Raw genomic sequence first — 14,172 nt, forward strand, 5'->3', positions numbered from 1 at the left:
AAAAGGTTTCGACTAATTACAAAGGGCCCTACACCAGTTAGACTATATATCTTCCCAAGGAACTGTTTGACTAAAGAATGCAGAAATCTCCTTCCCCAATATTGAGGACAATGAAATGGAATCTGAAAGATCGTTTATCAGGGAAATTACCAGTAATGGCTAATATCTATTAATGCTACTACTGACAAGGAATTATTCAATGTGCTTTGTCTGCATTTTCCCACTTCATTCTCACAGAGGCCCTACAAGATGGGAAAGATTTTGTCATTCACTAAGGAAAGGACTGGAACGTGGAGAGGTTAAGTAATTTGCCCAAAGTCATACAATTTGTAAAAGGCAGAAATCACATCTGTCTTCTGTCCAAAGTCTGGATTTTCACCTGCCCAGCTCCTTACTTGTCAGTGCTGTGAAAAGATTTCCTACACAAGGAAATAAAATCTACTATGGGACTTTCTAATTCTGACTCTACTTAGTTCTAACAAGTTGAAAATGTAATCCCCCAGATGCACAAACTAGTACAGAAAAAAAAAAAAAGAAACAGGGTGATCAGAAGGGGACAGGTGAAATTTCATGAGGGAAGAAAATGTCTGGAAAGATCTTAAGTGCAGGGCATTTTTCCAGGAAAAATACATTCCTGACAGGTTGGAGGCAAAGGACACTTCCTGAAGGTTGTTCATGTAGGAGGTGACAGTAGAGTAGGAAGTAGCAAAGACATAAAAACATATAAAATGTTCCTGCCTAGCAGAGGTGTCACTTGGTAATCTAAAATGAACTTCTAAGTGTCACATGTTTTGTTGCAAGAAAGAAGGAACCAAAAGAAGAATACCATTTATCATCAAGTGTCAAAGGCCCTAAAATGGGTTTACCATATGATTTTTATTTTTTACAATTAATTAACCTGCCTCCTTTTTGAAATTTAGAATCAAAAACATGGTAATTAGATCCAATGGGAAATTTTAGGCATTTATTCATATGAGTGCACTCATGTAAGAAGCAATAACTGTGTTACTATTGTTTCACTTTTCTAAGAGTCAGGAGTAGTAGGGTAAAGAGTATTCAACCCTCTTCCTCAAAATCAGTTCCTAGAAGCATTGGCCATATTCTCTGTACCAGGAAGGCACACAGAGTACATAGGTATGTAAGATCTAACCTGGGCTAAGATAGTCACAAAAGGAGGAAGCAAAGAAGAACGCATAAGAGGTGAATGCAAGTGAGAAACTGGCAAACCTCCATAGAAGTTCTAAGCATCTGAAGAGGAAAGCAAAGAAAGAAAACCATCAAGAAAAGAGGATGTGTTCAAAGCCACGTGGGTGTAGTTCATGCTCATGACTCATAAGTACCATGAAAGTCTCTCCACAACGTGAAGAGGATGCTGGGCGACTCACTTCCCTTCTCTTGCCTTCATTTCCTCATCTCTGCCATGTGAACCCTAATATTAGCCCTCTTTGTCATCTGAGATGGGACTGGGTTTCAAATGAGTCACTGAGCTTGAATGTGGCCTTCAAAAGGGAAAATATGGCATTTCATTTTACACTAAAATATGATTAACAGTCTCAAAACTCCCTCTAATTTTCTGGACCAGTCATTCACATGGTCGTGCACACTGAAATAGATACATACACAAAAATGTATAGAGAATTCTTCCATAGAGATATAAGTCCATTAGGTGTAAGGACTTATATGCATTGGGTACGTTTCAACCCTGATTTTATAAAGCCCATCTAGAGATACTATCAGGCTAAAAAAAAAAAGTAAGTATATTTGTGGTTGAAACTTAAGACCAGTGTACTCAAAAGCTCCCAGGAGCCTGTGAGCAGATATGGGCGCACATTCCCTCTGCATTCAGTCTCCCTAGATGACGGAAGACAAAGGAAATCTCTTTCATTCACTGCTCCGAATGTGGATTTTCCCATCTATGTCCAGAAGTTTAGCTAACATAGAACTTGTCAACTCTGCTTATGGTAATAAATCTCTTTCCTGCAATTCTCCTAACATTCCAATGCCTTCCTGAACATAATAAAAAGGTCATTTTCTACCTGAATTCATCTTATTCGAGCTACCTTATATTTCTGGAAATCCAAGTTTCAACAAGTTAGATTTCATTCCTTCTCCAGTATTTTATTTGCTTTAACCAAGTCAAAATCCCAACTGCTGCCCGAAGCTCTACTCTAATAGCTCGAATGGGGATTATATTTTATTGTCTGACTGAATAATGCGGATATATTTTGAGAGCTGAACTGCTTCTTTTTTCTTGAGTGACAGAAAATTAAATGCTCCTTTTCAGAATTGCCCAAGGATTTCCTATGATTTTGTTTCCCACATCAGCTCAATAATTTTCTGTGTATCAATTATGCCTCAACCCAACAATTCTCAAATAAATATAAAACAATCTCCCAGAAGCCCTAGGACTGAACATATCATTCTCTTCACAAAGTAAGCTCAGCCATGGTGTCTTGAATTTTACAATTCTGTCTCTAGTTTCGCAGAGAGTGGGTTCTTATAGCAGCCTTCCAAGAATTTCACATTCCTGCTTTATGAGAAATTCCTTCCAGTAAAAAGTAAAAGTATGATCTTTAGGTAAGTTTGGATTTTGATTAAAATGTAATGGTCTTTTCTTTTTAAAAGTATGCAGAAGATATGACTTTTTTCTGTTTTGGTTGGTCTTGTTTTTAATGTGAGGGGTATGACTACCAAAGACATCTCTAGGCACAAACTTGAAATCTGGGAAAACCCTGAACTCCTTGGCCAAGGTGTAGGAAAGAAAAAAATCTCTACTTGCTTATTTTAATTTGCAGATCTGTGAGATTGTTTAAGTAGGTAAATACTTCTACTTCACTAAAATGATTGGTCAAAGTCCTGTGATCGGCAAAGCATGCCATGGTCTTTCCCTTGAAGGAAAACGTCCCAGCATTTGTTGGATGCTCCATACTATAACATGCTGTCTTCTATACAAGGCAGGATACATGTTTATCCTGGGCACAAGCGATTGACCCAGCATTCTAAGAAACATCACCATTGGTAAGGGCAATGCTAAATGCTAATGCTGCACCAAACACACTGTCTAATTCAGTCATTCCCATGACAGAAGCCAAACTGTGTGCTCTCTCTCTCTACTTTCCTGGGTGAGGTTTAGTGGTCATGGTCATCAAGAAGAGGAAGAGGAAGGACAGCTGAATACACAGAAAACTTCTCAGAAGTATCAGCTGCCCCTCCTCCTATTGTTGAAACAGCAATAGACAGGCTGACAGAGAGAAGCCATGGGACTGAGGAAAGTCGAGAGAAGAGAGCAAGGATACCAGTCAGTTTGCTTGCCTGTTTGTTAAGTGGTTTGAATGTGACTTTAATCTGCTGAAGAGAAAGAAGCTAAGCTGCATGGGCCATGGAAGGGTGCAGGGTTTGGGGTATCAGCGGGAAACATAAACATCAGCAGTAACAAACTTTTGCTTGTAGACTTCCATACTGAAGAAAAGTTCACATTAAGGAACGGGGAGCAGCAGGAAAGGTTTGTGGTTTTTTTTGTTTGTTTTGATTTTGTTCGTTTTTAGCATTTTGATTTTTTTGTTTGTTTGTTTGTTTGTTTTTGCTTTGTTTTCTCTTTTTCTGTGCTAAGCTCCACAGGGAATCCGTCAGTACTGGGCTAGAGAGTATCCATTATGTTATTTCTAAAGAATTCTTCCTTGAAATTAAGATGAGTCCTTTCTTTAGTCACCTGTTCTTGAGTCAATTCTTCTCTATTCCCTCCTAGTTCATTCGTGATCTTAACAGAGAAATTTATCTTAGTTGGTCTGACTCAGTTTTCTCTTCTGCCCTGTGCATTGAGAATTCACCTGCACAGATGCTTCATGGATAGGCTAGTCAGATGACTGTCCATTCCCAAAGGCTCTAGTCCTTCTCTAGGTATCGTGTGTGTTCTTTGTGAAAATTACATAATTTCTTCCTCCCTCCTTCCCTCCCTCCATAGGAACACACATTGTCAAGGCCCTTGACCTGACCCAGCTGCTATTTTGCCTTCATGCTGTCATAGCACTTCAAAGGAATTTAGCTTTGAATTTACTTGGACTTAAGTTCTTACATATAGTGTGGCTACTTTCAAGACATGAAGCCATACATCAGGGAACAAAAATATTATGTGATTGCCTGCTAATAAAAAAAAGCAATCAAGAAACAAAGACACTGAAGCAAAGCCGCGATAAAGCAAATCGTGGCCAGTCTTCTACAATTCTAAATAGTTCTTACCATTTCCCCTTCCTTTCCTGCCTTTCTTTCTCATTTACTTCCTTCTCTCAATCAGTATTTGTGATTCTGACATTCCAAGATTTAATTCAATGCTGTTGACCCTGATATAGAAAAGGATCTAGTTTTAGTTATTTTGTCTTTGCTGTAAGGTCACACAAGGTACCACCAATCACTCATTCTATAAGCAACCATCAGACACTTCTTATGTACCAGACATTGGGAATTGGTCCAGGAGCTAAAAATATAAATGAGACTTCTTTGGCATCACCTTTCTCTTCCCACTGCCCTGCTATATCCTCCATCAGAGTCATCATCATCACTTCTATAAATATTCATTAATACATGTCAAGCAATGGGTGGGAGCCTTACGTGTGCTTTGCCATTTTTGTTATTGGGAGGATCCCATGAGAACAGTAGGATATTAGTTCCTTTTTATAGGTGAGAAAACTGGGGATTAAAGCAGCTGAGTGGCTGCCTCAAACTCATATATCTAATGTGTGTTGATGCAGGTGTTGGTAAACGAGACAGTCTGACTCCAGGCTCGCAGCACATCCCTTCTAAGGAGTCACTGTTTCAGTGGAGGAGTCAGACGTGTAAACAGATAAATATATCAAAGAGCTAAGTGCCTGAGCTGTAGAAATAAAAAAGCAGCAATGACTAACATCGCCGAAGGGAACCAGGGAGAGCTTAAAAGACAAATTGACATGGGAGGTGGGTTTTGAAATACGAGTAGGAACATCTCAAGCAAACAAAGGCATGAGAGTGGGAGGTATGTTTCAGGTGGAGGGAATAATACACACGATGGCGGGGTTGAGAAAGACTGCCGTGGTATGTTTGGGAAACAATGAGTTCATGAGAGAATGCTGAGATGCAAAAACAAAGGGGATGGAGATAAAAAAAAAAATATACAAATGTATGTTATGGTTATATAGCTTGCTTGTGGGAATCCTAACAGTGTGAGCGGGGGTTGCTTCTGACTCAGTTGTCTGCTTTTGGGAAACCTTTTCTTCCTATTGGGTTACCTCCTCCAGCTTTGATATGAGGGGAAGTGCCTGGTCTTACTGTAACTTGTTAAGCCATGTTTGGTTAATATCCCTGGGAGGTCTGCTCTTTTCTGAAAGGAAACAGAGGAGTGGATCTAGGGGAGAGCAAAGGTGGAATCGGGTGGCCACTGGGGCAGAGAAGGGGTGGGAAACTGGTTGGAAAGTAATATATGAAGGAAAAAAATTTAAAGGATGGGAAAAAACTAGACCCAGGTATGTAAAGACATTCACTATATTCACAGACTTCCTTTCATTGGACTTTTTTGAAAAGTTACAGTTATTCTCTCTATTCCATCATAGGTTTCTCTTGTTATTGTGTCTTGTTTTCAGGAAACAATAAAATGAACATTTGTGTGTGGGTTTTTTTTGTTTGTTTTGTTTGTTTGTTTGTTTGTTTGTTTGTTTGTTTTTTCTGCCCATCTTAAGATGAGTAGAATTTTAGAGATTGAAAAGAGGAACCGGATAGAAGGATAATGATTCTAAGCATCTTGTACAATTGTAGGAAAGGATAACAGTCTAAGATGAAAACAAGAGGAATAAGAAGGATTTTGTTCTCTAGAGAATACTGGTCTTAAGGCTTTTATCCCTTTCTAGAATGAAAAGCTGGAGGTATCTCCTAGAAGTCCTACAGACTAAGAAAGCATTTTAGGAATACCAGCTGTCCCTTGAACTGTTGTTGCTGCAGTGCTGGAGATCTAGCACGTGTTAACCCCTGAGCTATACCTCTAACCTGCATCCCTTAACTTAAAAGGTATGGCTGGTCCATGGGCTTTCAGGAAACTGAAGCCAGACACTCCACCATTGAAGAAGTCGCCTTCTGTGCTGAGACTACTTGCTGCTCATTAGAATCCTTTAGTATCTCTGACACTCATCAGGACTTTGCAGGTGTCGTGCCATGTGCTATGATTAGAACTTACCCATGGGCTGGCGGGAACAGCTCAATTAGTAAAATGTCTGTTTTGCAAGCAGCAGTACCGACCTGCACACACCTCCAGCTCTGTGGAACCACTACGTTGCAAAATGCAGGAGGAAGTACATGAGCCTAAGGTTTAGAGGTGAAGAGTCAGAGAACTGGCTTCATCTTCATAGAAATAGAAACACCAAGTGAAGGCTGGACCAGGGAGTCCTTTGTTATTTTAAGGAAGATAGGCAGATAAGCCACCCAGCTGTGCTTACATGAAATAGAAAATCGGGTTTAGGACAATCTAGCTGATACTTCCTTAAGATTACTGCTCTTGAAAGATCAACATTTCTTCAGTAAAAGAAGACAAATAATGACTTATATTAAGAACTTCTGCCAAGCTCTTCTTTTAATGACCCTAGTAAAACTGACAGCATATGAAATTACTCTAATCAGGAGTCAAAAAGCTTAGCTCACTATGAATTTCTGTGGAGTTTTGTTTTTATTTTTCTGCTTTTCTCATCCCTTCTGGCAAGGACAACACCAAACTGTTGAAGGTAATATATTGATTAAAAATGTGCCTTAGGAAAAAATGTAGCAAATAAAGTTGAAAGGAGTTACTTGGTTCTCAGCCTTACAAAGCTACTTTTTCTGTTAGTCTGAGTGTATTTACCATTGACCTTGTATACTGGAGAACTAGATTTGCAAATACTTTTGTTTTGCCATTTCATTTCACATGTCATAGAGACAGGAACAACACACAATTGATGCATGTGACAGTGACAAGAGCAGGCATTAGCTGGTACCTGCATATAATGCTTCTCCTCTTCCATTAATTTAGTGGAAAGGATGTAAAGTAAAAGTAGATTTCCCAATTGTATAGTATTTCTGTTTTGTGTTTTGTATTTTGTTTGTGTGTTCTTGCTTTCTTGACCTGCTAATAAAAAAGCTCTGTTGTGCACGATCTGGATAAAAAGGTATAGTGAGTCTAATAATCATTGAAATGCAAGCAGGACATAAATGTAGTGTATCTTATTTCTCCCAAATGATTGCCAAACATTTATTCCTGACACTGTCACATAAATTATCATGGCTTTCTTATTTAACTCGATTTGCTATCTTCAGAGAACATAAAAAAAAAAACAAAAGTCTTTAAGTTGGAAGGGGGAAAAGGCAGAAGAAATGTTAATTGCTTTGAATTGAAAGGGCAAATCAGCATAGGAATTTTTTTTTGAAATTTCATAGCAGGAATTGGTATGGATAGGAAATGACTGAATAAACTGCTGAGACTTTTCAGTTCTGCTATGAATATGACAGAATTTACAGAAGGTAGATAGTCCAGGAGACATAAAAATATGTGGCTCAGTACTGAGTGTGGGTAGGAGATCTGAGTGACCCAAATCTATCTTCTTGTCATGCTGAGTGCTGTGAGCTCCTCTATATTCTTTTCTTAAGCTTCCTCTGGCCAATTCTTTGTCATTACTGGGAATTAATGAAATGAATGCCCATTTAATCCTGAACTCAATATTTGACTTAGCCTTAAAAATCTCAAGAAATAATAGGGACACACTCACTCACTCACTCACACACACACACACACACACACACACACACACACACACACACCTTTGAAATATCAAGTCTCAAGAATTTGAGAAGAATATTCTTTGAGATGTTCCAACTCAAACATCACTAGTGTGTTAATTTTTGGACAGAAGTGTTCATTTTATTATTTGTGTGCTGTCTTTGCTTTGGATAGCATGACACAAACCAAGACACTCCTGGGAAGACAGAATCTCAGTGGAGAATCTGCCACCTTCAGAGTATCTTCTGGACATGACAATGAAGAGCATTTCTTTGATTGCTAAGTGATATAGAAGGGCCCAGCCCACTGTGGGCAGTACCATCACAGGGCATGGGCCTAAGCTGTATAAGAAAGGTAGCCAAGCACATCCGAGAAGCAAGTCAATAAGGATTATTTTTCCATGACCCTTGCTTTAAGTTTCTGAGCTCCTGCCTTGACTTCTCTTAATGATAGACTATAAGCCAAATAAACTGTTTCCTCTTGAAGTGACTTTCGGCCAATGCTTACCAAAGCATCAGAGAAGCAATGATAACAGATGCCATTTCTTACATAAAAAGAGAAATCATTCTCAAGCCTAGAGATCTGTGCTAACTAGTTATAACAAAAATAAATCCATAACCGTTGGCCAACGTTTCTTTACTCTGCTTTCTGTTAGTTCAGTAGACTGAGTAGCTAATTCTACTCATGTCAATGGAAATATGTTCATTATATTCACATCTTTGTCTGCACAGACCTTTTAATATGCACTACATTGTCTCAAAGCTTCTCACCTTAAGGTACAATCATTAAGTGAATTTCCTGCCCTTACAAAGAAAAGTAAACATATTAAGTACCTGCAAGACATTTTGATATGCTGGACAATAAGTTAAATTAAATATTTGTCCTATAGCACTGGGAACCGAATAGGTTATGAGTCATCTATGCTTGCAGAATACATTGCTGAGAATTATAACTGTACCAAGTTTACTCCATGTAAAGTATAAAGAACACCAAGGCTTAGAATCTTTAATCCTCTACTAAGACTGTAGACCTTGCCATACTGGCACTGAATCCATAATCTTGCCTTAGTGAATATTATTTTGAATGTTATAAAGAATGTTTGCTCAAAAAAGTTTGGCTAAATGTACTATATTTAAAATTGATAAAGCAGTCTGATATACATCCTGACTTTTTTTATTATCCCTGGAATTTTAACATAAAAGTGACAGGGTATCTTATATATTTGCTCTATTTGAAAGAGGTTCACTTCCATTTAAACAGGGAAACCCAAAGCTATGGAATTTTTGTTATATCTTTGACTCATGAGACATGTATTACTTTCTCTGTCCTATGAGAGAAGCAGTAACACTCAGCACTTTTTCTAGCTATTCTGCAAAGCCTTGGAGGGTCTACAAAATGAAGTAAAGTTTTAGGTAGTTACCTACCAAAATTCAGCAAAAGACCCAACATTATCTGATTGTTAAATAGCTTGCATGATGGTCTATTTGTTCATTCATATATTATTGAATTGATTAATCAAATAGTATAATTAACATACTCTATGTGATCTGTTTAAGACAGTAAATGAAACAGAAGCAAATGTCTGTCTTCCCTGAGCTTTCACTGCCATAACAAGACAGACAATAGCAATCAAAATAGTGCTTAATTACACTTCGTCTTATATGATAACAGAGTCCGTGGGGAAACCCAAACCAGGAAACACATAAAGTCAATATAAAGGGCCTGGGATTCAATTTGGAAATGTTGATAGTTGTGTGAAAGCTTAAACGTGAAGGTCAAATATGAGCAAATTCCTTAAGGTGGCAAAAGAGTAATCTACATCATTACCCAGGGAAAAGATTTGCAAGGAGTGGAAACATTCAGTGCAGGGACCCTGGTGCACTATGACTGGTATTATTAGGAGCAATGAAGAAACCACTCTGATTTGAGTGGACACAAGTGGGAATAGGAATGTAGATTCCCAACAAAGTATATTAGGAGGAAAAGCTCTGTTTTCAAATAAATTTTGAAGATTTTTAAATTTCTTATACGGCCCTAAACAGCATTAAAATTTCAAGGTTTTTCCCAAGAAACTCTACAATCCAGGCTGATGCTGACTAGAAGGGACAAAGAAGTTTATTTTGCAGTGATATTGATGACTGTGGACCAAAGTTGTGACTAAGAGGCATAAAGGCTTCTGTGACAACCTCTCTCTTCCAACCTCACCCTCCCCTGGAAAAGAAGGAAGAGGAGGAGGAAGAAAAGAGGATTGGAGAAGGAGGAGAAGGAGGAGGAGGAGGAGGAGGAGGAGGAGGAGAGAGAGAGAGAGAGAGAGAGAGAGAGAAGAGAAAGAACAAAAGAAAGAAAGAAAGAAAGAAAGAAAGAGAAAGAAAGAAAGAAAGAAAGAAGAAAGAAAGAAAGAAAGAAAGAAAGAAAGAAAGAAAGAAAGAAAGAAAGAAAGAAAGAAAGAAAGAAAGAAAGAAAGAAAGAAAGAAAGAAAAAGATCCTACAGCCCTGTTTGAAGAGAACTCTTCAAAATTATGACAGGGACTCTAAAGTATAGCTCTTCACAGCTGAGGGCTTCTGGATGGAGTTGGGTGAGGTCAGATTCAGTTATCTTAAAGAACTGAACACTGGAAGTATAACCATGATCCAATTGAGTATATGGGCAACACAAACTGAACTTTTTTGTTGTTGTTGATGATGTTCTCTCTCTCTCTCTCTCTCTCTCTCTCTCTCTCTCTCTCTCTCTCTCTCTCTCTCTCTCTCTCTCTCCTCTCCTTTTTATTTTGTTTTGGGGGAGGTCATAAATGTGAAGGATGTACATTGGAGGACTGGGAGGTGAATGTGATCAGGATGCATTATGTGAAATTTCCAAATAATCAATAAAATTAGAATGTTAAAAATAAAAAAATATCACTTGAATTAAGTGGCCAATGAGCCTTGATTCAGCATTATCAATCTTGTTTTGATACTTAAAACATCTTTGCTATTCAGGACTTGTAATATTTTTCCATGAATGGATTTTTAATACTCCCATATAAATCCACATATCCAAGTTATTATAAGGAAAACAGAATGGATTACCAGAGCCTGATATTAATATAACTTTACTGAAGTTCATGGTATCTATGGGGATTTGTTTGTTTTTTAAAAAGAAATATAAATGACTATAATATGTTTCAATTATCATTTTTCTAACTGATATCACTGAAGTAAGTGACTGTGTAACAAAGGAAGCATTAGCATGTGACAAAAAAATAGAGATGACTCCAGTGAACTTCTTCAACTGAGTTGAAATTTCTCATCAGGCTGTGGACTTCTGCACATGCCCAGAGTTACTTTCTGCAGTCTCGAATCGAACCAAGCTCTTGATCTCAGTGGAAAGTCAAAATCACTTAGGAACCTTCCTGGAGAAACTCCCACATTGTGTTAAAGTTTTTGCCACAGTTCTATGTACTTACTAAAAACATTAATGAGTTATGAGTGTTTAACACAGTGCAAGTTTCTGACATTCATTTTATGTGGTGTTCGTTCCATGGCCAAATGGCTCTGCAGAATTCTTTCCCCATTCCTCATGTCTGAGGCAGAAATGAAAATGACTAAGTGGATTTGTAGTTGCACTGAAATAGCTATTCGTGTCCTTTTGTACCTAACAGTGAACATACTGCAACCTGCAAAAAGACCTGAATGTTTACCAAAAACTGAAAGCTTTTGCCTTCCTGTGGCACTGTGGTATTTACTGAGGCTGTGAACAGCTGTATCTTAGTATCTTAATGAACAGTGCTACTTTTAAAAAGTTAAATGAAGTAATTAAGTTCATTAGAATATGCCATAGGAAGATAGATACCAATTAATTTCAGTACATATCTGGAGAAATTTGAGGAATAAATTAAAATTACTTAAAAAATACCTTAGAGTCCAGAAACAAATGTTGTATGTATATCTTGTCTTTGTGACTCTTGAATTTTTATATCTCATAATGGTTAATATAAACCCAACTTAGTCCTATATATAAGTTTTTCAGACAGTACATAAAAAATTCAGTACCTTTTCTCATCACTTAAAAAATATGCTAATCTAATATCTGGATTCTTTGGTTTTATTCTTCTGGATAACATTATTTTTTCTATTATTTTTCTATTTTTAAATAGGTAAAATATCCTTATCAAAAGTGCTTAGGTAGGCCCAACAGGCTTGAATTTGGGAGCACTTTTGTTTGTTTGTTTGTCTGGTTTTGGAATATTTGCATATATAAAGAACTGTCATGAAGGTGTCAACAAAAAATTCATGAATTCATCAAAGTTGATTCAAACTTCACCCATGAGTCCCTACACACTTGGACCCATTGCAAATGTCTTAGACTCAGAGCCTGAAAAAAAAGTTTACATAGTATTTTTGGTGGTACTGTGTTTTGGCTTTGACTTGCCTTCTGGGGTCAGGTGTAAGATCTTCTCTATGTTGCATTATGTTGACACGCAATGCGGTTCAGTTGTGAGGGGGACATTTAGGGGTTTAGATATGAGATTAGGAATGATAAGCTTCTACTTCACTTAGCTCCCTTTCATGTTGAGAACTTATAGCCATCCTTTGTATTCTGTAAAGAATTCTTCACCTGCCATTCATTCACAATAATATATGGATGTACAGTCTATTTATAAAATACAACTTGTCTTAACTAAGGTTTCCATTGCTGTGATGAAACACCATGACCAAAAGCAACTTGGGGATGGGGAAGAATTGTTTCTTTCACACATACTTCAACATCACAGTTCATGAACCAAGCAATCAGGACAGGAACTCAAACTGGGCAGGACCCTGAAGGCAGGAGCTGATGCAGAGGCCATAAAATCGTGCTGCCTATTGGCTTATTCCTCATGGCCTGCTAAGTCTGATTTCTTATAGCACATAGGGCCACTAGCTCAGGGGTGGCCCACCCCACAAGGGCCCTGCTACTTCAATCACTAATTAAGAAAATACCCTACAAGCTTGCATACTGCCTTGTCTTCCAGAAGCTTTTTTCTTAATTGGAGGTCTTTCTCTCAGATGATTCTAGCCTGTGTCAAGTTGACATCAAAATCAGCCATCACACACCTAAACAAATACATTCATGATTAGGGTTTATGAGAATATGTATCAAATTTGTTGCCTCTTCTTGGGTTGCATACATCTTTGGTAAAAAGAGTAGAAAGACACCCAAACTACTCTGATGCACTAGAGTAAGAAATACATTTTTCCAGTTTCCAGGCTATCTTTGGTGAAATTTCATCTACAGTAAGAAGTTCTGATTATTTGGGGGAGAAAAATTATGTCTCCTCTTTAGATACATACATACTTATCAGAGAATGTTGCCACATAGTGATGGGGTAGGTGATTTGATAAAGGGAAAAGAGCCTTGGAAGTCAAATGCTGAGTTCTGATCTCAGTAGACCGTAAGTAGGAAATGTATTTTTCATTAAATAGAAAATGTCTTTTTATCAGGTTACTTCTTTGAATATACTACTCTGACTGGTGAGAAATTATTTTATACTTTATAATGGAAAGTTCTTCTTATGTTTTGGGCAATGTAAAAATGTTTAGATCCTGGATAAGTATTATTCATTTTACCTCATCCAATAAAGAATACCAATCAGGATATTCTGAGCCAAGACAAAACTGACAATTATCATTGGAATGTTATATATTTTTGATCTTCACTAACACGCCTTTGATATTGAATCAGATAACATTCTTTTAAGAACCAAGAAAAGGCAGGGGGAGGGCAGGGGAGTGTCTCAACCACTGTTTTCAAGATTCTGAAAAACAAATTCTCTCCTGTGATGGTACTAAACTTAATAAAATAATCTGAAAATAATATTAATGAGGGATTTCTAGTAGGTTGGGATTGTCTACATTAGGTTGCTCTGTGGGCTATCTATGAGGGAACTGTCATCCTTGTTAATTGATGTGGGAGATCCCAGGTTACTGTGTGCAGCCCTGTTTCTTTGGCAGCGTTTCTGAATTATATAAGAGAAATCTAGCTGAGAAAATATACTAGAGAAATCTAGTAAATATGGATGCATTTATTTTTCTCTATTCTTGACAATAGTTATGATATAATTTGTTGTGATCATAAAAAAGAAAGAAGTTTAGAGAATATGGTATATAGTGGTGTGAGGGAAGGGGTGCCCCAGCAGACCCATGCTGAGGCATCCCTTCCCCCTGAGGGACCAGACATGGCATAGTATAGAATAGAGTTTATTCGGGGCAGAGGATGGGAGTTAGGGGGTAGTTGAGACAGAAAAAGGCAGAGAGAGGGAGAGAGTAGAGAAGTGGAGGCCAACCATGACTACAGAGAGGGGGGAGGAAAGGAAAGCCCAAGAAGGGCAAGAGAGAGGCAAGAGGAGTAAGAGAGAAAGAGCTAGGAAGGAGTGGAGGGGATGAGCAGC

The sequence above is a fragment of the Apodemus sylvaticus genome, chromosome 15 (genome assembly GCF_947179515.1).
Source record: "Apodemus sylvaticus chromosome 15, mApoSyl1.1, whole genome shotgun sequence".
NCBI lineage: Eukaryota > Metazoa > Chordata > Mammalia > Rodentia > Muridae > Apodemus > Apodemus sylvaticus.